General features: G+C 39.3%; 1 pseudogene across 1 annotated transcript; it reads left to right on the top strand.

Annotated features, from left to right (window-relative positions):
• The first annotated feature begins 25 nt into the window (after positions 1–25).
• Positions 26–24,412, top strand: LOC306883194 (calnexin-like; annotated as a pseudogene). The gene is made up of 11 exons (XR_013785914.1): positions 26–46; positions 1,633–1,811; positions 2,283–2,341; positions 2,560–2,699; positions 2,784–2,865; positions 3,430–3,622; positions 3,797–3,974; positions 22,425–22,578; positions 22,805–22,924; positions 24,185–24,266; positions 24,330–24,412. The product of XR_013785914.1 is annotated as a calnexin-like (transcript).
• The last annotated feature ends 601 nt before the right edge of the window (positions 24,413–25,013 follow it).

The raw sequence follows: 25,013 nt of genomic DNA, 5'->3' as shown, positions 1-25,013 counted from the left end.
GCAAAGGGTTTTATCAGCAGTCACAATGAGCAGCGGATGTAGATGTGTAAGCTTTTGACCTCTCAAACATCTAAACATTATACAAGTTCATATCTTCACCATGGAGGACCTGGAGAAAGCTCTCTGCTAGTATCCTTCCTCCATCTCTTATTTTTACAGGATTACAGTGGCACTCAGTCATTAAACATCAGCCCTGCAATGATTTGAGTTGTGCATCTGTAGAGAATGAATGTTGTCATCTTCTGCAGCAGTATTTGTGAGTCATGCTTTATGCTAGTATGACAACACATCTGTGCACTGTGAAAACCAGAACAATATCCATGCAAAATAGTTTTGAGTCTTGTTACAGGTGCATACAAACCCTTAAGAAAAGTAACCATGATTTACTATAGTAAAAGTGTAGTAGCCATTGTGTTTTTTTGGAGTATTAATTACATTAGTATAACCAAAGTTTTACTACAAATGATGGTTAAACTATGGTTAGTGTAGCAAAACCATGTTTGTTTTTGTTTTATTAGTGGTAAACCCATGGTTAGTTTTCATAAGGGAAGAGGACAGATCACAACTACTAAACAAAATCAATGAAGAACCAATGGCAGGTCTGTCTTTATGCCCAGTTGTTCAGAAACCGCAGCGAAAGACTCTAAAAATTAGTTACTTTTGATGCCTCAACCTCACTGATTTAAAATCAAATAATTCCTAGATTTATGTTCATAATTGTCATGACTCGCACATGCATGTGATTCTCCAGTGCGGCAGGCAAGCTCGGATTATGGGAAAGATTATATTGATTTTGGCAGGAAAAGATGATCTGAACACTGGCTGGCATTACATCTCACCCACATCCCTCTGATCAACGTGCTGCATTATATTACTATACAATATTTTTGGAAAATTACACAGTTCCTTTCATACTTATGTGATTTGATAAAATACATAATGAAATATAATCGTATATGGGTAACGGAGAAAGTACAATCAGCTTCAAGCTAAACATGACAATGAGATAAATACAACACTTCTGCTTGAATATCACGATTAATCACTATTGAGTGTTTATAATAACTTCTGACTGATCTAGTGTGGATTTTGGTGAAATGAGGCAGAAATATGTTATTAGTAATGTTCTAGAATAATTATATGTGGAAGATACACAGTTACAACTTCTGTGAGGTGTGAAGAAACAGTAGTGTAACTAATTACTGTTTCCAGAGAGCAACACAATTACTTCTGAAAGGAGTAACTAATGAGTAATATATTACATCCTTTGAGTAACTAGCCCAACACTGGTGTAATCTGAATAATTGTTGATTTTGGTGACCTGTTGTGGCCCACAGCTGAGTAATGAATAAATCAAGGCCCTTTGTTAATGAGTTCTGAATACTTCACTCCTGAGCAATCTCACAGAAACAGACACAAGGTTTCAAAACGGATCAAAGTCCACCTTAATAACCTTAAAACACAGGAAGCTGAGCGCGCACGATACCAGTCCAGCATGCTGTAAAGCGCTCTGTTCAGTATCTGAGCTGAATCAGCAGAGGTCCAGCTGTAGTCTGATCGAGCTGAGCTTCTGCAGAAACACATGATGCGCTGCCTGCGTTTGCTCTTCTTCTGTTTGTGTGTGGCTCATAGAAGCGGAGCACAGCTAAATATAACGCGTGTACTGCACTGGGAACAATCAACGTAAACGTATTGTTACAGCTGCTTCTTTCTTTCAAACATGCTCAAATCGCGCGTCAGAACGCGTACAGACGCGTCCCGACACCGGAGCAGGCTTATTTCGCGGAGGCGTTTGACGGAGCGCTGGACAGGTGAGGCCCTTCTATGGAGGCAATTTAATGCCACACACACATATATATATGCAAAAGAATAAAGTTTTGCAAAAGAAAAATAAAGTATACTTTGACAAACAACGTTAATAGTAATCGCATTTAGTTAACAAAACAACACACATTTGAATGTTAGAGAAATAATAGGAAACAATCAACTTTACAAACCTGGAATCCACCCGCAGGCCTCCGCTCTGCCATGCTGACTTTTGAACTAATGACTTATTTTTCTTATGAAAAACTTTTTCTTTTGCAAAACTTTATTCTTTTTCATATATGTGGCATTAAATTGACTCCATACCCTTCAGTTTATCACTGAAAAAACATACAAATATAGTATAAAATATGTAAGTATAAATCATATTTTAGTGTACATTAGATATGTTAATCCCTGTTATGTCCAGATATGAAGTGTTTGATCATTAACACAGTTGTTCCTTGTTTGCACTGAAGAAACTGGGTTCTGTCTAAAGCAGTGAAAGATGACCAGCTGGAACTTCTCAAATACAATGGTATGCATTTAGTGAAAATAAATGTGAATACTGGATCTTATAACAAAAGCAGTGTGGTATTGTTCAAATGTGAGGTTTGGGGTGTAAAAGGGTGATCACACATTAACGGGTCTGAAGGGGTTAATAATGCATTAATGACATGATGACTGTACTGTATATTATCCTGCTTGTTACAGTTACTCAGATCAGCTGTCATATGAAAGCCCTTTGTTTTACAGGGGAGTGGGTTATAGAGGAGTCCAGAGAAGTGAGATTACTGGGAAACAGTCCTGGTCCTCAAGTCTCCTGGAAAACACCACGCCATATCTGCGTACCTGCGGAAGACCTATCACTTCACAGACAGACCTCTGTGCTTACAGTAAGACGTCTGGATCAGTTTGCCACTTTCCTTCAAACACAAATACAACCACCTGACCAAAACGTCTTTTAAAATCATCTGCAGGTATGAAGTCATCTTCCAAAAGGGGGTTGATTGTAGTGGCGCCTACATCAAGTTACTGTCTCATTCAGACGATCTCCGTTTGGTAATGTCTGACATAATACACATAATACACATAATAACAGCATATAATACTGCTATGCACTTGAACAGGTTTAGCTTAGTGTTTTAGATCAGTTTATTAAATGAAGCAAACAATAAAGCAACAGAGACAGTTAACCCTCTATGGTATGCACTGTGCTCTAACCATATATATATATATATTTTTTTCTTTCTAAATAAGTTTTTATTGCATTAAATAGCTTCAATCATACAAATCAAAACAGATTAAAAAAAAAATATATATATATATATATAGTTTTTCTATAAAATTATGATTTCCTTTTCTATTTAAATGCACATTTCTTTTAGAAACTGATAGATGTATATAGTTGGAATTCATGCAAACCCAAAATAAGTAGATCTGTATCATTTAACCTTCACTGAAGGCTAACTCATCCTCACTCTCATCACATGGAAGAGCTAACTCTGCACTCTTCCTATTGGCCTTTCTGTAAAATATTGCTGTATTCATTTTCTGAAAAGAAGAAATAATTTTGAGGGTTAATGATATAGTCATGCCTTAGTGGTGTTGTGATTGTGATTTTAGAGCCAGTTCAGCGACGCCACCCCATACACCATCATGTTCGGTCCAGATAAGTGTGGCAGCACACACAAAATACACTTCATCTTTCGTCATCGTAATCCAGTCACAGGGACGTATGAGGAGAAACACGCTCGACAACCAGAGATAGATCTCAGAGACTATTTCACTGACCAGCGTCCACATCTCTACACTTTGAGTGAGTACTCCGTCTTATTTCACGTTCAATGTTATTTGCATCTGAAGTTTAGATTTCAATGAACTAGACCGCTAATGTTTTAATAGCAGCTCTTGTGTACTGTACTGAAAGTGTCTGACCGTGCATAATGACATTCTGGCTGCAGTTTTGTTTCAGTAAAAATGTTCTTTTCAGACTTGTATCCTGACAACAGGTTTGAGATCCTGGTTGACCTGACATTGATGAATAAAGGCAGTCTGTTTGAGGACATGGCCTCATCTGCTCACGAAACACAAGAGCAGGAGTATTCAGCAAATCCTGCCTCGGGGGACGGGGTGCAGTCTTCTGACCCAAAGACAGAACAACATGGAAGGTGTGCTGATCTTTGTTATGATGTTTACATATGAGTTATTTATACATCATTCATCTGGAAGATGAGTTGTGATAGCTGTACAGTACACGGTGATTCAATATTTAGTCCTGGAAACTGTGTTAGTCTTTTCTGAATTGGTGTATGAATTAATGAGTTGGTTGAATGAGTGGCTTTTATAATCTTCAATCTTCAGATACAGATGAAGTCACAGAAAAAGTCTCTGATTACACTTTTTAAATTTAAATTCTTTAGTAAACCAATATTTACAACCTTGTTTGAACACTCAACAACTTTGTCTGCAAAAAGTATGGATTAAGAGAACAATTTGAAGGATGTATAGACAGTATAAGACAAACGTTGGACTAGGGATACAAAAAAAACAAAAACCATTGACAGTCCAATGCATTCACTGCATGATGAATATATACTGTATATATACAGTATGCAGGGTTCCCACGCTTCTTGAAAGTACTTGAATTTCAGACATATGGATTCAAGGCCTGGAAAGTACTTGAAAACAAACATAGGTCCTTGAAAGTGCTTGAATTAAATTTAAAATAAATGTAGTTTATGGCGCTATTTCAAAATTGTCCTATATGTGCTGTCACAGAACGAAACGGCACAAATAATTGGGGTGGAGATGGGGTAGTGCGAAAAAAGCTTAGCGTGTGTTGATGTGCAGCCTAGAGTGTTCTTGAGCCGCTCCACTGAGTGTCTGACCATTACCGCCCGCTCCCGCAACGTGTGTGTGCCGCTCCCGCAAACATTCTAATATCGTATATCATTTTCGCGCTATTAATAAGTGAAATCACATCTGAATGAGCGCTCGCAGTTCACTTTCACTTTCGATTACACGATCACGCACACTCTGTGTAAAGTGAGTGATACGTTGATATTCTGATCATATTTATTTCCAAGAACATTTTACCGATTCCAAACCACATCAATCTTAATAACTACTATTAATTTTGTAATTAATCATTTATAAGTGATATATAATTGCCCATGAAGGCTGGAAGTGAAAGACTCCTTGTATTCAGGTGTGCAGAATTATTAGGCACATTTTCTTTTACAGATAAAATGAGCCAAAAAAGAGATTTAACTGAAAAGTCAAAAATTATTAAATCCCCAATGAGAAATATTCAAAACTAATGCAATACAGAAATTGTAAAGTTAAGACATGACCATTGGTCAGCGAAATGCTCATTGGTTACAGCGGGGTTAGACAAAAACAGGTGGAGAAGATAAGACACACGGTAACTGCAAAATAATTAAGAATTAATGTGAAGAATTAGGTGTAAACCATCAAACATTTAGTCTCCAGCGCCACCATGTTCCAGAACTGCAACCTTCCTGGAGTCTCCAGAATTATTAGATGTCAGGTTCTCAGAGACTTTGCTTGCGTAAAAAATCCTAAAAAATTACCCTCACTTAATGAGAATAATATTACGTGAATACTCGTCAAAACGGACATTTCGACATCATTTTGTGTGTATTTCTCCGTTCATGCGACGTGAAAGAGTACTCACGTGCTGTGCCTGTGAGACGCACTTTCTGTGTGTGTATGCTTCAGTGTCTGCGCTCCGAAAACATGACCGAATTGAGTTCTCTCTTGCGTCATCAGATTTATGCATATGTCTGCTCTCCTCTTACTCCCACATATTGAAATTTTTTTAATGTTTTATGCGCCGTGCAGCAAGTGTATTTTAGCTTATGTCCCGCCGGTTCATATGTTTGCATCTAACCTTCTATGCAGCAGATTCGTTCTGAATGAATCTCTTCCCAAATTGTCCCTCCCTAACATTTTAGATTAGATAGATAGATTTGTCATAATTTTTGTCATTCAAAAAGAGTTTTCGTTCATTATCGTCTCGTTGTCGTCAGTGAAAAAAAATGTCGTTGATGAAAATTATGATAAAGTATTGGTCAACGAAATGAACACTGGGTGACTCTTGATGGACCAGCACCACATCCTCTTGTACCACTGTTTGAAGAATTGATCTTCCAGAATAGCAGTAAGTTTTAGGAGCTCATTTTTAGTCAATCTCTGCAAGACAGACTTTTCAGGATAGATGGACTAAAAATGAACTCCCAAAACTTACTGCGACATGGAGCTAAGGAGAAAATGTAGAACTTGAAAAACGCGTTTACAGTTTAAAAGCAAATAGAAAGTCCTATTTTTTTATTTCTTTTCTTTATATTTATTTGCAGATTTGCACATGTACAATGTTTAAAATGTTCATGTTTGAGCAGCTGCATTCCTCTAGGTCAAGGATGAAAAAAATGGGATTTACAAAATAATTTTGACTTGAGTTGTTTATTAATGAGTAACGTCTCTATTGAGAGAACATGCTAATTTTTTTATGTTAACAGGTTTACAGTGTTATTACAACATTTAACCACTTTTTATTCATTAAAAAATTGTGAAATTCTGTCAAATTTAAATCTTGTACAGAACTACAGCAAAAAACTGTTTTGTTTTTGTAGTTTGCGGTTTTTCTAAAAATATTTTAGAAATTGTATTTGAATATTACCAGTATTAACTTCAATGATTTCATTAAATTCTTCGAACACGACTACTCAAAACGGTCTTAATTTATGAAACCTACACATTCAAAACATTATTACTCTGACATTTTTAATGTAAATGTTACGTGTAAGTAAAATGTTTAGTACTGTAAGGTCTTTCATGACACTACATTCGCTGGCGTGTGAATTTGATAGGTGCTTGATATAAAATAAATGGTGCTTAAAAAGTCCTTGAAAGTCCTTGAATCTGGTGTTCATGAAAGAGTGGGAACCCTGAGTATGACAGGGCCGTGTGAACCCTGTTTGAATTGAAAATTGTGCAAATAGTACAAATAAATAAATAGAACAAAGATACACATTAAACAATGATTGAAGTTTTTTAAAGTGTGTAGGTGTTCAGGTACAGAAACTGAATAATCAAATGTAAAATAGCATTGCATATTCTTCACTGTTTAAAGTAAATATAGTTGAATTATTGTTAAAACTACAAAAGTAATTCAGTCAAGAGCAGTGAGTGATTTTATCTCTCTTTTTTTTTCTTGTATTAACATTAAGGACTCAGCTAGTAAATATGTTGCGGCCCCTTTAAGAGACAATACAACAATATAATGATACACATCTAATTTCTTTCTCAACTGTTTATATTCACAAATAACCGACAGTTTTTCAAGGATACTCATCAAGGCGGGCATTTCTACATAATTTTGTATGTACAGTATTTGTTATCATTCAAGTGCAAGAAGATGCAAAACGCAATTCAAGTACTCAGTTGAGTTCTTTCGCATCTTGTTCTTGAATGCATTAAACTGGCAAGGCTTATAAACAATTGCAAATGATAAGCTTCCGTGACGAAGCGCAGCAGTAGCCCGTCAACCGTCCTGAGCATCTTTTATACTTTTCTCGTGCAGTCAGTTGAAATCACTGGGGTCCCCCACAGCCTGGGCCCCTATAATCATCACCACCTTTCACCCCATTAGCAAAGGCCCTGAGGGATGATATAGTTAAGTAATATCACACAACCAAGAGTGCTGTTTTCCTGAATATTAGTGCAATCGCAAATGGGATAATTTTATACAACAGTTAAAAACAAATTAATCTTGAGTGACTTCAGACACAATATTGTCCTTCTTTTCTGTTTTGCCAATGAAGATAGTTCCAAACAAAGCCGGAGCAGAACAATTGTGCGTCTCAGAGCAAGACTGCAGTGTTTCGTTCCTGAATGAATTAGGGCTGGGCGGTATATTGATATCTTTATTCAATGTGATACGGGATGTTTATATCGATATGGGGTGTGTTTGACTTGATGTCATTCATCTATCGTTCTGTGCAGCGCCGCTTCAAGTCAAATGCACCTCTAGTTTGATGCAACCCTCCCACAGTCTCACTCCGTGAACCGTACCTCGCCCACTCCATCGCAAGTTCTCCTGCGACACAGCGCTGGTCCACACTGCAGAAGATGACTTGGTTAGTAAAAAGAAAAACAATGGTTAAATTATTTGGAGATGGTTGGGATTTAAAAGATCTGATGAGCAGCAAAAACAAGCCACCTGATCAAAGAATGTTATAAAATGATTGTGACAAAAAGTGGAAGCACATCAAGGGCCAGTTTTACTAACAGCTTGCACTAGCGCAAACCGTCTTTTGGCATTAAAATAGTACTGTCAGGATTTACTAAAGACTCGCAGTGAAGAATTAGCACTAAAAAGGTGTGGACACAGTTTTTTGCACCTGACTTTATTGAATATTCATTTGTAGGAGTTTCCCTTTCAGACACAATATTTATGGAATGAATTGCGATTTACTAACGTTTGTGTTCGTGAAATTACTGGTATTTGCGCCATTATTTAACGCCTTATTTATGTCTTAAAGCAGGCAGAAATTTGCACTGCTCTTGGTAGATTGTGCTGGTCATTATGGAAATGAGATGTTGCGTCTGTGTTCTTTAATTTGTTAGTAAATCACTCTCAGAATTTTCCCCTCCTATTAGCACTTTTATGGAATTGCGCTCTAACTATAATTTGCCCTGTTTAGCAAATTTAGCCCCAAATCTCTTCCACCACTTGCAAAATCACCAGAAAGTGCAGTATGATGAGTGTTTAGCCTGAAAAAGTTTCTGTCCGAAAGCAACGCTTGTTGGTAGTTCTTTTACCGCAGCGTGTCTTACGGTAGCTTACCACATCACTAAAGATAAGGTTCCTGTTGGAACAGGAAGGTTTTAAAACACTGCCAAAAACCATTGATCCAAGAAACAAGTGTTAATGATATATCCCCTGTGATGTTTGTACTGGCTACTGTATACAGGCCACCAGGGCACCATACAGACTTTATTAAAGAATTTGCTGATTTTCTATCTGAGGAAGTGCTGGCTGCAGATAAAGTCCTAATTGCTGGTGATTTTAATGATAATGAAAGAGATTCATTGGGATCAGCATTTATAGACATTCTAAACTCCACTGGTGTTAAACAAGACGTTTCAGGACCTACTCATTGTCGAAATCATACTCTAGATTTAATACTGTCATATGGAATTGATGTCAGTGGCATTGAAATATTGCAGCACAGCGATGATATCTCAGATCATTATCTAGTTCCGTGTATATTTCATATAGCTAAAGCTGTAAAGCAAACTCCTTGTTACAAATATGGTAAAGCCATCACTTCTACCACAAAAGACTACTTTATAAATAATCTTCCTGACTTATCTCAATTCCTTAGCATATCCAATAGCTCAGAAGAACTAGATGATGTAACAGAAACTATTGACTCTCACTTTTCTAGTACTTTAGATACGGTTGCTCCTTTACGCTTAAGGAAGATTAAGGAAAAGAGTCCAAAACTTTGGTATAATGAGCACACTCAGGCCTTAAAGAGAGCAGCCTAGAAAATCGAGAGCAGCTGGAGAAAAACTAAATTAGAGGTATTTAGTATTGCTTGGCGGGAAAGTACCCTGTCCTATAGAAAAGCATTAGAAACTGCTAGATCTGCTTACTTTACGTCTCTTTTAGAAGAAAACAAACATAACCCCAAGTATTTATTTAATACAGTGGCTAAATTAACAAAAAAAAAATAACATCAGCAGGTGCAGATATTACCCAGCACCAAGATCGAAACTATTAGAGATTTACATTTACATTTACATTTAGTCATTTGGCAGACGCTTTTATCCAAAGCGACTTACAATTGGGGAATACAAAAAGCGATTAATCTTGAAGAAGCAATCAGACAGAGGAAGTGCTCGTAACACCAAGTCTCAGTCATTGTTCAAATAAGTACAAGCTAGTAAGCGGAGAGAAAGATGGAGGGAATTGTTTTTTTTTTGTTTTTTTTGAGTTTAGGATGAAGTCAAGTACTGCCGAAAGAGATGAGTTTTCAGTTGTTGCTTGAAGATTGCCAGGGATCCGGCATTTCGGATAGGGGTGGGAAGTTTATTCCACCAGCCAGGAATGGTGAACGAGAATGTTCTGGAGAGTGATTTTGAGCCTCTCTGTGATGATACCACAAGGCGTCGCTCACTAGCAGATCTCAAACTTCTGGAGGGGATGTAGGTTCGTAATAGTGAGTGGAAGTAGGAGGGTGCTGAGCCTGTGGTAGTTCTGTACGCAAGCATCAGTGTCTTGAACTGGATGCGAGCTGCCACTGGTAGCCAGTGCAAGGAGATGAGGAGAGGTGTAACATGCGCTCTTTTGGGCTCGTTGAAGATCAGTCGTGCCGCTGCATTCTGAATCATTTGTAGAGGTTTGATTGTGTTTGATGGCAGACCAGCCAGAAGAGCATTGCAGTAGTCCAGTCTAGAAACAACAAGGGCCTGGACAAGAAGTTGTGCAGCATGCTCTGTCAGAAAGGGCCTGATCTTTCTGATGTTGTGTAGTGCAAACCTGCAGGATCGAGCAGTCTTTGCAATGTGCTCTTTGAAGGTCAGCTGGTCATCAAAGATTACACCAAGATTTCTGACCGAAGTTGATGGGGTAATCATTGATGAGCCTAACTGAATCGTGAAGTCATGCTGTAGAGTTGGAGTGGCAGGGAAGACCAGAAGTTACGTCTTTGCCAGGTTGAGCTGTAGGTGATGTTCTTTCATCCATGCCGAGATGTCCGCCAGGCAGCCTGAGATCCGTGCAGCTACCGTTAGGTCATCTGGTTGAAAAGAGAGATAGAGCTGTGTGTCATCGGCATAGCAGTGATAGGAGAAGCCATGTGCATGTATGATGGGACCCAGCGATGTAGTGTATGTGGAGCAGATGAGGGGTCCAAGAACCGATCCCTGAGGAACTCCAGTGACCAGTTGATGTGGTTTGGATACCTCCCCTCCCCAGGTCACCCTGAAGGATCTACCGGTGAGATAGGATTCAAACCAGCGAAGAGGAATCCCAGTGATGCTCAGTGATGAGAGGGTAGACAGGAGAATCTGATGATTGAGAGTGTCAAAAGCAGCAGAAAGATCTAGCAGAATGAGGACTGACGATTTGGAATCAGCCTTTGCAGTTCGCAGGGCTTCAGTGACTGAGAGTAGCGCAGTCTCTGTTGAATGGCCACTCCTGAAACCTGACTGTTTAGCATCCAGTTTGTTGTACTGTGAAAGAAACTGCAAGAGCTGGTTGAAGACAACTCATTCGAGTGTTTTCCCTGCGAATGGAAGGAGAGAGACAGGTCTGTAGTTATCTAAAAGAGAAGCGTTTAATGTAGGTTTTTTGATCAGTGGGGTTGTGTGAGTGCCGGTAAGAGTGTGGGAGAGATTGTTTGGAGAAGGTGTGAGGGGATTGGGTCGAGAGGACATGTTGTAGGATGGCTGGAGAGGCCTCTTTGTATACTTCTGCCTCGGTGAGGGGACAGAAGGAGAAGATGGGAGTTAGAGCAGTGGATGTGGTTAATTGGAGGTCCTGTGGAGTTGAGAACTGGTTACTGATTGTTCTAGTTTTGTCTGTGAAAAAAGAGGCAAAGTCATCAGCGGTTATCAAAGTGGTGGGAGGTGGAGGAGGGGGACAGAGGAGAGGATTAAATGTTCTGAAGAGATTACGCATGTCTGGAGCGCTGGTGATCTTGTTGTGGAAATGTGAGGATTTGGCAGTGTGGACTTCAGTAGAGAAAGATGAAAGCAAAGACTGATACCTACTCAGGTCCGACGGATCGTTTGATTTGCGCCATTTTCTCTCTGCCACTCTGAGTTTGGTCCGATTCTCACGAAGAACATCGGATAACCAGGGGTTAGAAGGAGCAGCCCATGCTGGCCTGGAGGAGAGAGGACAGATGTCGTCTAGACAAGAGGTTAAAGCCCGGCTCACACTGTGCGATTTTAGCCACGATTTGGTCGTCTGAGACAAATTTTGAAAATCCTAAAATCCTAAAAGATTCCTATAATCCTAGGCTAAAATCGGTTGTCTAGATCGCTGGTTTGACATGTTCACCGACAGCCGATTAATGGCCGTTGCGATCAATTTTTTCCTCCGATTAAATTCTGGCAGTGTCAGAAGATTTCAGACACTTTCCTGCAGTGTGACATCTCCTACGAAGACCGTCAAACCAAGAACCAATAGGAGCACTGGACTTGATGACGCAATTAGCGCGACAACTTCAAACCATTAATTATTTATAAAAACAATATATGTACAAAGTAAAGTTTACTTAAAGTTTATTTATTAAGGGGCAGGATGTTTAAACTTGAATAACAAAATTACCTCAAGTTCGCTCTGTAGAACTGGAAGTCCATAAAGTCCTCTTTTGCCCAGCCATGACTTGCTCCACACACGTCGTCTTTTTTTTTTTTTTTTTTTTTTTTAACATCAAGGCATGTATTAAAATAACGCTACATGTTGCTGTTGTTTGCTAGCTACCATTATAGCAAGAGAATGCGGGTCACGTATTGATGACGTAAAACTCCGGACAAGTCTTCTTGAGTACGTCCGTTTTTGTCGCGTCTTGACTGTCGTACAGTCTGACATTAAGACAACTGAGATCCTACAGTCTGACATGGGGATCATGTTCGTACAGTGTGACAAGCAACAATCGCAAAAGACTATTAAAAATCGCACAGTGTGAGCCCGGCTTAAGGTAGAGCATAAAGTGTCAGTGGCTGCATTTACATCCAGAGAAGAGAAATGGGTAGGCGAGGGAAGAGAGGAGGATACTACAGAGGAAAGAAGGGAGGGGGAAAGGGAGCGTAGGTTGCGTCTGAAAGTAACCGGCAAGGGAGATGGTGGCACCTGGGTAGCAAAATGTAAAGTAAATGTAATGAAGAAATGGTCAGAGATGTGTAGTGGTTGTACCAGAATGTTATCCGTAGAACAATTGCGTGTGTAAATTAAGTTGAGTTGGTTACCTGATTTGTGCGTGCTAGTAGTGGTGAGGCGTTTGAGATCAAATGAAGCTAGGAGTGACTGGAAGTCTGTAGCATAAGGCCTGTCTAGGTGAATGTTGAAATCGCCGAAGACTAAGAGTGGAGTGCCATCCTCCATGAAAGAGGACAGCAGTCCGTCCAGCTCATCTAGGAAGGTTGGTGGTATTTGGCCCGGGGGACGATAGATTACCACAATCTGGAGTCTTATAGGAGCTGTCACAGTAACGGCATGCGATTCAAATGAGTTGAGATTGCCTAGGGGAGAGCGGGTAGAGTATTTGCAAATCAGTGCCCCCACTCCGGCCAACTTGCCTAGGGGTGTGAGAGAAAGAGAAATTGTGAGAGAGAGCAGCTGGGGTTGCCGTGTCTTCTGGACGAATCCAGGTCTCAGTCAAGCCCAGGATGCTGAGTGTGGAATGTAAGGAAAATGCAGAAATTAAGTCGGCTTTGTTGACAGCTGACTGGCAATTCCAAAGACCTACAGAGAAAGAAAGAGGTGCAGTGGAAGATGTAGAGATAGTGCGCAGGTTAGCAGGGTTACGTAACCTTCTGCGTGTATTTTTAGAGCGAGGTTGAGAGAGAACCGGAATGGTTTGGAAACACATGATAGACATGGAAGGATAGAGGATAGGAAAGTGTGAGGGAAGATAAAAACAATACTTAAGTGTGTGCTCGGTGTCGTTGCTCGGTCAAAGTCACGCAGGAAAAAGTCGTCTGTCTTTACACTCATTGGTCTTCACACGAGGAGGCTGAACACTTCCGCGTCAGCGCTCTGACATCAAATAAATACAGTCTAAGAAACTAGAGTGAAAACAGCTGTGGCCGGCTTCTGATCAGCCCAGCCAATAAGGTTAAAGGACTGCTAATAGCTCAAGACGAAACTAACACTTTGCACAATCACACAGGCTCATTCTCAGCTGAGGCGCAAATTATTCTAATTACCAGTAAGTGCAATCAAACAGGAACACCAACGAAAATGCAGAGTACAAATAGGTAGGAAACTAACTATTCCTTCTTAGTAAGTAGCAAGTAAATAATTTAAACAACAGAACTGCGACCAAGTTATTCAAAACACTTACGCGAGCTGTCGTCCGTCTCTTCTGGTGACTAATCGGCTTTCCCAACCTTAGAGCAGCCACCCAGCAGTTTAAATACTTTCACAGTCGCTGTGACCGGCTTCTGATCAGCCCAGCCAATAAGGTAGGACTGCTAATAGCTCAAGACGAAACTAACACTTTGCACAATCACACAGGCTCGTTCTCAGCTGAGGCGCAAATTATTCTAATTACCAGTAAGATATAAAATTGTAACCATGCAGCTGTCAGCCACAGTATCGCATCAGATAGTGCACTATAGATCCCCTGAGGAACAATTCCACTCATTCTCTTCTATTGGAAATTAAGAATTGTATAAACTTGTTAAATCATCTAAACCAACAACCTGTATTTTATACCCTGTTCCATCTAAGCTCCTAAAAGAGAGAATATTATTAACTCATCATTGTCATTAGGATATGTTCCAAAAACCTTCAAACTGGCTGTTATTAAGCCTCTCATTAAAAAAACAACTTGACCCCGAAGAATTAATTAATTACAGACCGATCTCGATTCTCCCTTTTCTGTCAAAGATATTAGAAAAGGTAGTATCATCACAACTATGTTCCTTCTTAGAGAAAAAATATATATGTGAGGATTTCCAGTCAGGTTTTAGACCATATCATAGTACTGAGACTGCTCTCATTAGAGTTACAAACGACCTGCTTTTATCATAAAAAAACTCATAAATCCAAGGCACTCGAATAGAATGAAAAAATTTAAAAGCCTTTATTCACATATCTTTAGAATTTAAAAACAACACATTTATGCACTGACGCGTTGCGGTTAACTGCGACCTGCTTTTATCATCTGATCGTGGTTGTACCTCTCTATTAGTGCTACTGGATCTTAGCGCCGCGTTTGACATTATCGACCACAACATTCTTTTAAATAGACTAGAAAATTATGTTGGCATTAGAGGAAGTGCACTGGCATGGTTCAACTCGTACTTATCTGACCACCATCAATTTGTGGCAGTAAATGAAGAGGTATCATACCAATGACAAGTGCAGAATGGAGTACCTCAAGGCTCAGTACTTTGCCCCTTACTTTTCATGCTTTACATGTTACCCTTGGGAGATATCATTAGGAAACATGGTGTTAGCTTTCACTGTTATGCTGATGATACTGAGCTCTATATTTCTTTGCGACCTGATGAAACTTACCAATTTGCAAAACTAACGGAATGTGTAGTTGATATCAAAAACTGGATGACTAGCAATTTCTTACTGCTAAATTCTGAAAAAACAGAGGTGTTAATTATTGGACCAAAAACGTTTGCATGTAATAACCTTGATCACTGTGTAATACTTGATGGCTGCTCTGTAAATTATTCATCATCAGTTAGGAACCTAGGCGTATTGATGGCAATCTTTCCTTCGAAAAACATGTTTCTAGCATTTGTTAAATTGCATTTTTCCATCTTAAAATTATATCTAAATTACGACCTATGCTCTCAATGTCAAATGCAGAAACATTAATTCATGCATTCATGACCTCGAGGCTAGATTATAGTAATGCTTTATTGGGTGGTTGCTCAGCACGTTTAATAAACAAACTCCAGCTGGTACAAAATGCAGCAGCTAGAGTTCTTGCATCGTATATTTTTAAGATCTTACTAATTACCTATAAAGCCCTGAATGGTTTGGCACCTCAGTATCTGAGTGAGCTCTTATCGCATTATAGTCCTTCACGTCCGCTACGATCTCAAAACTCTGGCCATTTGATAATACCTAGAATATCAAAATCAACTGCGGGCGGGAGATCGTTTTCCTATTTAGCGCCCAAACTCTGGAACAATCTACCTAACGCTGTTCGGGAAGCAGACACACTCTGTCAGTTTAAATCTGGATTAAAGACCCATCTCTTTAACCTGGCTTACACATAACACACTATCGCATTTCTATAATTCAAATCCTTTAAAGGATTGTTAGGCTGCATTAATTAGGCCAACCGGAACCGGGAACACTTCCCAAAACACCTGATGTATTTGTTACATTGTTAGAAGAATGGCATCTACGCTAATATTAGGCAAGGCAAGGCAAGTTTATTTATATAGCACGTTTCATACACAGTGGTAATTCAAAGTGCTTTACATAAAAGAAAGTGAAATAGACATTAAAAATCAATAAAAACATGGAAATAAAAACAAGGAAATTTAAAATGATATAGAAATTGATTTAAAATGAATTTAAAGAAAATTATTATACATAAAATTCATTGCAGTTAGTTCGGACATATAGCACAGTGCTCATTCAAATGCACAGTTAAACAGATGAGTTTTGAGTCTTGATTTAAATGTGGCTAATGTTTTAGCACATCTGATCTCTTCTGGAAGCTGGTTCCAACTGCAGGCCCCATAATAGCTAAAAGCAGACTCCCCTTGTTTTGTGTGAACCCTTGGTATTTCTAACTGACTCGATCCTAATGATCTGTGTGGTCTGTTCGGTTTATATTCAGTGAGCAAATCAGCAATATATTTAGGTCCTGGGCCATTGAGTGACTTATAAACAAGTAAAAGTACTTTAAAATCAATCCTAAATGTAACTGGAAGCCAGTGTAAGGACCTGAGGACTGGTGTGATATGCTCAGATTTTCTGGTTCTAGTCAGAATCCTGGCAGCAGCGTTCTGGATGAGCTGCAGCTGTCTAATGGTCTTCTTGGGAAGGCCGGTGAGGAGACCATTACAGTAATCCACCCTGCTGGTGATAAAGGCATGAACAAGTTTCTCCAAGTCTTGACTGGAAACAAAACATCTAATTCTTGCAATGTTTTTGAGATGATAGTATGCTGATTTAGTTACTGCTTTGACATGACTACTGAAACTAAGGTCTGTCTCCAGAATCACCCCAAGATTTCTGACTTGATTTTTAGTTGTTTGACCCCTAGAGTCAAGGTATGCATTCACCTTGAGACCTTCATCTTTGTTTCCAAATGCAATGACTTCAGTTTTCTCCTTGTTTAACTGAAGAAAGTTCTGGCACATCCAACTGTTAATTTCATCAATGCATTGGCAGAGGGTGTCAATGGGGCTGTAGTCATTTGGAGATAAGGCTAGGTAAATCTGGGTATCATCAGCATAGCTGTGATAGGCAATTTGGTTCTTCCTCATTATCTGACTTAGTGGGAGCATATACAGGCTAAACAAGAGCGGTGCAAGAATTGAGCCTTGTGGGACTCCACATGTCATGGCCGTCCACTTAGACTTATGTTCTCCTATACTCACATAATAACCTCTCCCTTCTAAGTATGACCTGAACCATTTGAGTGCCATCCCAGAAAGCCCGACCCAGTTTTCCAGTCTCTCTAGAAGTATGTTATGATCGACAGTGTCAAACGCAGCACTAAAATCTAGTAGTACCAGCACTGATATTTTGCCAGAATCAGAATTGACGCGAATATCATTTATTATCTTAATGAGTGCTGTCTCTGTGCTGTGATGTGCTCGGAAACCAGATTGAAAATTGTCCAGGTATCCATTTGAGTTTAAGTAGTTGTTCAGCTGATTAAAAACTACCTTTTCAATAATCTTACCTATGAAAGGAAGATTTGATATGAGTCTATAGTTGCTCAACATGGTGTTATCAAGATTGCGCTTTTTCAGAAAGGGCTTAACAACTGCAGTTTTAAGGGAGTTTGGAAAAGTCCCAGAAAGAAGTGAGGCGGTCACCACTTCTAAGAGATCAGCTTCTAAACAGTTAAGCACATTTTTTAAAAAGAATGTGGGAAGTGTGTCAAGATAGCAGGTTGAAGATTTAAGGTGCTGTACTATTTCTTCCAAAATTTTATCATCAATTTTTTTAAAAACACACAGTCACTTCTTTTTGAAATTGCAGTCGAATCTGTGTGACCTCTGCATAACTTGAGGATGTGCCAATCTCCTTTCTGATATTATTGATCTTCTCAGAAAAGAAGGAAGCAAACTCATTGCATTTGCTGTCGGAGAGCATTTCACTGGGAATCTGACTTGGGGGGTTTGTCAGTCTCTCAACAGTCGCAAAAAGAGTGCGGGTGTTGTTTAAGTTACTGTTTATAAGGTTTGAAAAGAAAGTCTGTCTAGCTGTGGCTAGTTCCACATTGAAAGCATGAAGGCTGTCTTTATAGATGCTATAGTGGATTTCGAGTTTCGTCTTCCGCCACATCTGCTCAGCTTTTCTGCATTGTCTTTTCATGCTCTGAACTGCTGTTGATTTTCTCCAAATTGATTTCTGTTTCCCCGTCTTCTTGCTGACCTTTATCGGGGCAATATCATCAATAACATTCTTAATTTTTGAGTTAAATGACTCCAGGAGAAGATCAACAGAGTCTGCAGAAATGCTTGGTGTTAATGATATTGCCTTCATAAATAGCGCACTAGTGTTCTCGTTAATGCATCTCTTACTGATAGAGACAGATCTAGATTCAGTGGTGACCGAGATCAATATATCAAAGAAAATACAGAAGTGATCAGATAGTGCTACATCCTTGATTACAATGGATGAGATGTTTAGACCTCTACTGATGAGTAAATCTAGAGTGTGTCCACGATTGTGTGTGGGTCCGTGCACATGCTGACTCAGGTCAAAAGTGTTTAAAACAGTTATCGTTTCTTTTGTAGTTTTGATTTCTGCATTATCTATGTGAATATTAAAATCCCCTGCAATAGCAAAACAGTCAAACTCTAAGGAAATCATTGATAACAGTTCAGTGAAATCATCAACAAAGGCTGGAGAATATTTTGGAGGCCTGTAAATAATGATAAACAGGGTGCGTGGAGCACCTTTCAGCACAATACCTAGGTATTCAAAAGATAAATACTGACCAAATGACATTTGCTTGCACTGATAAACATCTTTAAACAGAGCAGCTACACCTCCACCTCTCCTAACAGTCCTGCAGACACTTATAAAATTAAAGTTAGGAGGGGCTGTTTCAGTGAGGACTGTTGAACTGCAGCTGTCTTCTAACCATGTTTCATTTAAAAACATAAAATCCAGGTTGTTTGTGGTTATTAAATCGTTGATCAGAAATGATTTATTTTTAAGTGAGTGAATATTAAAAAATGCTAACTTGATGGATTTACATTTTGTCTCTACAGCAATATTAGACTGATGCATTATAGACCGCAGGTTAGATGGGTCAGCCGTACGGCTTGAGAAGGCCTTAGACTTTCTATCACGTGATAAAACAGAAATAGGCATGCTGGGTTCCCGCTTTTTCTGTAAACATTTGTGAATGTTGCTGCTAATATAGCGGGGACCCGACACATATCACTGAGAGCTGTTATCAGTTGTTTTTGGTTCACCTACACCAGATGGAGAGGGGTTTGGGCCCTGGCGTTGTGGCAGCGGCCGGAGAGCTCTCGCAGGAGGAGGAGGGTGAGCTGGGCCTGCAGTCTTTGGTGGTTGTGGGGCCCGCCGTTTTTTAGTTGATATTTGGGGGCTTGCAGCGAAAGAGTGTATTAGTCTGTTTCTTTCTTATTCCGAGGTCACGGCAGCCACCCAGATCCAGACTGTATCCAGATCAGATGGTGGATCAGCACCTAGAGATGACCTCTACAGCAGGACACCTAGATGAGCCCCAGAGACTGATCCCCAGTGAAGACCCTGTCTCCAAGACGGCCATCGGGACAAGAACACAGGAACCAGATGAGTCCTTTGCACAGTCTGATTCTGCTTTAGCCTAGATTTAAACTGCTGATTTTGTCTGGCCAGAGGAGAATGACACTATTTCGACAAACTATTTCCCATATAAATACTGTAAAGCTGATATAAAGCCACCCAGCTTTATATCAAGCCGATGTAAAGCTGTTTTGACACATTTTGCATTGTTAAAAGCACTATACAAATAATATTGACTTAACTTGACTTGTAAGGAAGAGAAGAGAGCTTGCTGAGCTCCAGATTCAGCCGGGGATCACGGCAGCACATGATTGAGAGGCTCCTGGAGCAGGAGACAGCAGCCACAAAGGTCCTGTCTGCTGACAAATGTTCCAATATAGCAGGACATCGAGGTCCTGGAGTCAATCTGGAAGGCTCTGAAACCCCTTCAGGACTTCACTGTTCTCATATGTCAGACCTGTACTGCACCTTTTCAACACAAGTCTCTTGACACATGAAGAGGGCGACAGAGAGCTGTGCAAATCAGTCAAGAGCTGCATTGTTGATTACCTTAATGCCAAGTACACTGACCCAGCAACTAGTGAGCTGTTGGACATGGCCTCACTTGTGGATCCACGGGTCAGGGACAAACACAGCATTACCTACAGACCAAGTAGCAATAAAGCCACCAACAGCAAAGGAGAAGTCATCATTGGCAAGCTTCTTCAATCATCAATCAGCACTGACAAGGAGAAGAGGCATCTGAAACTGTTTGCTGTCAGTTAATGTAGAGAGTGACACCGATCCTCTCAAATGCTGAGAGGAACATGAAACACTCTTTCCAGGAATCTTCTGGCACCAGGAACCCGTTCCCCTTCAGAAAGGGGTTTCCAATGCAGTGGTAACATTATACCCTGCATCATGGCATCCCTGAAGCCTGAAGCTGCTGACAACCTAGTTTTTCTTGCACAAAAGCTGTAAGATATACTATAAAATACTTTGTTTGGTAAAGAACATTCTACCTCAAAAATAACCTACTTGTTCTGAAAAAGTATAGTTTTCTAATTTCTACTGTTCTGTTGTTATTCACACAACAGAGCTGTTTATTTAGTTAAGCAGGAGGAATTGTACTCTATTTAATTGAATCAGTTGTTTTTGCAGATCTATTTTATTTAATGTACTTAATGTATTGTTTGTTTTTGTTTTTTTTGTACAATTTACATATATGTTATGCAGCTGTATATTTTCAAATAGGGAAGAAACCTTTTTTTTTTTTTTAACAAGCTGTTTTAATAAAGGTGATTGACTTGCAAGTAAACATGCATTCAACTTTGTATAAAATACAGAGATATATATATTGTATATTGCCATTCATCCCAAAAATACTGAGATATGACTTTTCAATATCACCCAGCCCTAGAATGAATCTGTTTTTAAACAAATAATTTCAGTCAATGATTCATTCATAAAGACAGCCACTTGCTCTGTTTCAAAATTAATCAGCCATTCTGAATGAATGATTCAATAAATCACTTACGGCACCTGCGCTGTCATGTTATTTATCCAGGACAGTCCTAAAACAGCCAAGATACCAGCACAAAACACACTCAGCAAAATATTCTTTCTTTATTGTTATCGAAAAATCCCAAATAATATTTTGTCAATATTGCACACCCCTACCTTGGACTTGGAATATTATGGTTTGTCTCTTTAGGTACGTAACCCTCGTTTCCCTGAATCCCATTACGTCTGACGTTATGTTGAACGTGACTGACTGAAAGGGCAATAATATTTATAATTTAGAACTGTTGATGTAAAATTTTGAGTGGACAATAACTTACAAGCCCCATTATTAAAAAAATAAATAAAAAATAGCCCATGATTTACTCACATCAAGCCACCCTTGGTATATAACTTTCTTCTTTCTGAAAAATACAACCGGAGTTATATTTAAAAATGTCCTGGCACTTCCCATCTTTATAATGGCAGTGAATGGGTGTTATTTTTCAATAGTCCAAAAGAAATCCAATAAATCACATCTAACAATAGTAAAAAGTGCCTCACACGACTCCGGGGGTGAATAAAGGCCTCCTGTAGTGAATCGATGGGTTTTTATAAGAAAAATTTCCATATTTAAAACTATATAAACCATCATCTCTAGCTTCCGCTGTGTCAACAAAACTTGGTTCTCGTGAGACTAGCATCTCACCGGAGCTTACGTTACATCGACATCTTACGCCATCCGCTGAACGCCACTCTCTCGTGAACGCATGTTCAGTTAGCGGAAGCCAGAGATTTATAAAGTTTTAAATATGGATATTAACACAAATGCATCAATTTGCATCAGAAGGCCTTTATTCACCCCCCAGAGCTGTGTGAGGCACTTTTATGATGCATGGATGCACTTTTTTGGGCTTCAAAATCTCACCAGCCATTCACTGCCATTATAAAGCTGGGAAGAGCCAGGATGTTTTTAAATATAACTCTGATTGGATTCGTCTGAAAGAAGAAAGTCATATACACCTAGCATGCATTGAAGGTGAGTAAAATATGGGGTAATTTTCATTTTTGGCTGAACTATCCCTTTAACAAATTTTATATGAGTATGTCAATGTGCCATATGTGAAGTCTTTATTATTTATTATTTGATTCATGATTCATAAGTTTTTAATTCAGTTTGAACTCAATAATTAATTTGTGAAAATTCAGAACGATTCAATTCCCAATCAAATCTAGTATCAATAATACTAATAAGAACCTATTTCCAGATAACAGGATCCAGCTAAAGGCGCTGTTTTTGGGGATTTTGATGTTGTTTGTACGATCTGTGAACTCTAGTGTCATCTGTGTGTGATCTCTCTTCTCTTGTGTTAGCGGTGTGTACTCAAGTTTATCTGTGTTTGTTTCCTGGTATTAGTTCAGACGAGCCGTTCATCATGAGCTCTGTTTCTGCCGTGGGGTTTGAGCTGTGGTCCTTCACTGCAGATGTGATGTTCGACAACATCTTACTCTCTGACAGTCTGGAAGAAGCCCGGCGCTGGACGGAAGACACGTGGGGCCAGAGAAAGACCGTAAGATCAGCATCGCCCGTCTGCTTTAGCTGGAACAAACTAATGCATTCACTGACACATCCTAATAAAACCATCTAGTGAAGGCAGACTGAAGAAATGGTGACCAGGTCCAGGACATAACACTCTTTATCGTATACAGTCAAGAGAATATGACTCTGAAATGTGTTTGTAGATCAATAGCAGCACACTGAGCACATCTCCTGTATTTCACATCGTCCTCTTGTAGCCTGGAGTGATTGAAAAGCTGCTGATGGCGACGGTGAAGAGGCCGTGGCTCTGGGGTGTTTATGTCGTCACCGTGGGCCTTCCCATCATCCTCTTTGTCAGCCTCATGTGGCCTAATAAGGTAAATATATATAGTGGTAGCCAACATGATTAGAACACTAGCATTTCCAGCAGCTAAAAAATGGTTTCAAGTCAGTTATTTCTATCTTTTGCTGTAGTGCATCAGTAGGAAATATAATTTTTTGCCATTAATTGTAATAATCCAGTGAGATTTTAGTGCTCCACACAGAAATCTGATCTGATCATCATCAGTCTGTCTGGAATGACATGAAGAAACAGAACAAACTGAGACTAAATCCAGAAGAACTGTGTCTCCAAGACGCTTCAAGAAACCTCCTGCAAAGTTACAGTGCTGTTAAAAGATTTAGGCACTTGTAAAAATGCTGTAAAATGAGGATGCTGTCAAAAATAATGCCATACATAGATTTTCTTTATCAATTAACTTCTATTAACTAAATGAAATCAACATTTGTGACCCTGGAGCACAAAACCAGTCATAAGTGTCGATTTTTCGATTTTTGAGATGTATGCATCATCTGAAGCTGAATAAATCATCTTTCCATTGATGTATGGTTTGTTAGGATAGGACAATATTTGGCTGAGATACAACTTTTAGAAAATCTGGAATCTGAGGGAGCAAAAAAATCTAAATATTGAGAAAATCTCCTTTAAAGTTGTTCAAATGAAGTTCTTATATATTTACGGTAAGAAATGTACTAAATATCTTCATGGAACAAGATCTTTACTTAATATCCTAATGATTTTTGTCATAAAGGAAAAATGGACAATGCTACAAATATACCCCAGCGAGTTAAGACTGGTTTTGTGCTCCAGGGTCACAATTGTTGTGAGCATCCTTTGTGTTTAAAGCAGCTTTTGTCCTCGGTGCACTTGAGCAGAGTTTCTCAGGAGGTTTCTTGAAGCGTCATGGAGACACAGTTCTTCTGGATTTAGTCTGTCTCAGTTTGTTCTGAGGCTCCGGCCTCCTGGCGAACGGTGCCGACTCCTCCGCTCCCTCTCAGACCCTGGAGAACGGTAGTGAGCCTTCCGTCGCACCTGTTCTTCTATCGCTCCAGCATGACCGCCTCGGACAGCCATCGGTGGTCTCCGCTCCTTCCAGTGAGTGGCACTCATTATCATTAACTCCACCGGCCTCGCTCCGTTCCCACAGCTCTCGGCCCCGTCCCACTCGTTACACTGACTAACAACCATTTTTAGCTGCTGATAATACTAGTGTTCTTATCATTATGGCCACCGCTGTAAATCTAGTGATAGTATATATGATTAGTGATAGTTTATTGTGTGTGTGTGTGTGTTTCAGAGGTTCGGTCCTCCGGATCAGGATTATTACTATAAGAAGACCGACGAGGCTCAGGCGGACGCGCGTCAGGACCGTGAGGAAGGTGAGATGCTGCTGCTCTACACTGAGCTCTGGTCCTGACCTCACGTCTGTGTTTGTGTTTCAGGTGTGACTCCAGCAGCAGCGGAGGCTGAACACAGAGCCGTCAGGAGAGCGCTGAGAAACACACACGTGACAGGAGACCTGTGAGCATCAGAGACGCAGATCACATCAAACCAAACTCTAGTTTGCATAAAGAAGCACGGATAAGATGTTTGACATTCTGGCATTTTCATGACAGTTAAACATTGACCTAAATCTCTCATTACTGCAATTGAAAAACAATCCCGTTCTCGTTTCTGTAATGTGAACAAAAACTCAATATAACTAATAAATATTTATATATTATGGTAGAATTTATTGTCTTAAATTCTTTTCTTTTTTCAAAATTTAAGGTCTTTAATATCTTAAATTGTATTACAAAGTCTTAAATACCATTTATGTGGTATTTTATTGTTTATAAAATTATTTTTATTGTTCAACAAAGCAGCCGATTTGAATTTTCTAGTGCAAAAATTTTAATTTTTTGTAATTTTTGTTGCTTACTTTATTTATTTTTATTTTTTACTCTAAAATACACTCCGTTATCAAAATAACCAAAACAGACAGGTATATTTGAAAGTTCCCTGGCCTGCACCTCTACTATGTATATTTGTATTTTAACATTCAGTGCAAAATGTGTTACATAAAGTGATTTAAGTCATTTTCAAATGCTGTGCATTTATATATTTCCGTAATATATTCAGACATC

Source organism: Barbus barbus (assembly GCF_936440315.1).
Source record: "Barbus barbus genome assembly, chromosome: 17".
Lineage (NCBI taxonomy): Eukaryota > Metazoa > Chordata > Actinopteri > Cypriniformes > Cyprinidae > Barbus > Barbus barbus.
Note: the sequence above shows the minus strand (reverse complement) of the source record. Positions and strands in the feature narration are given on the sequence as shown.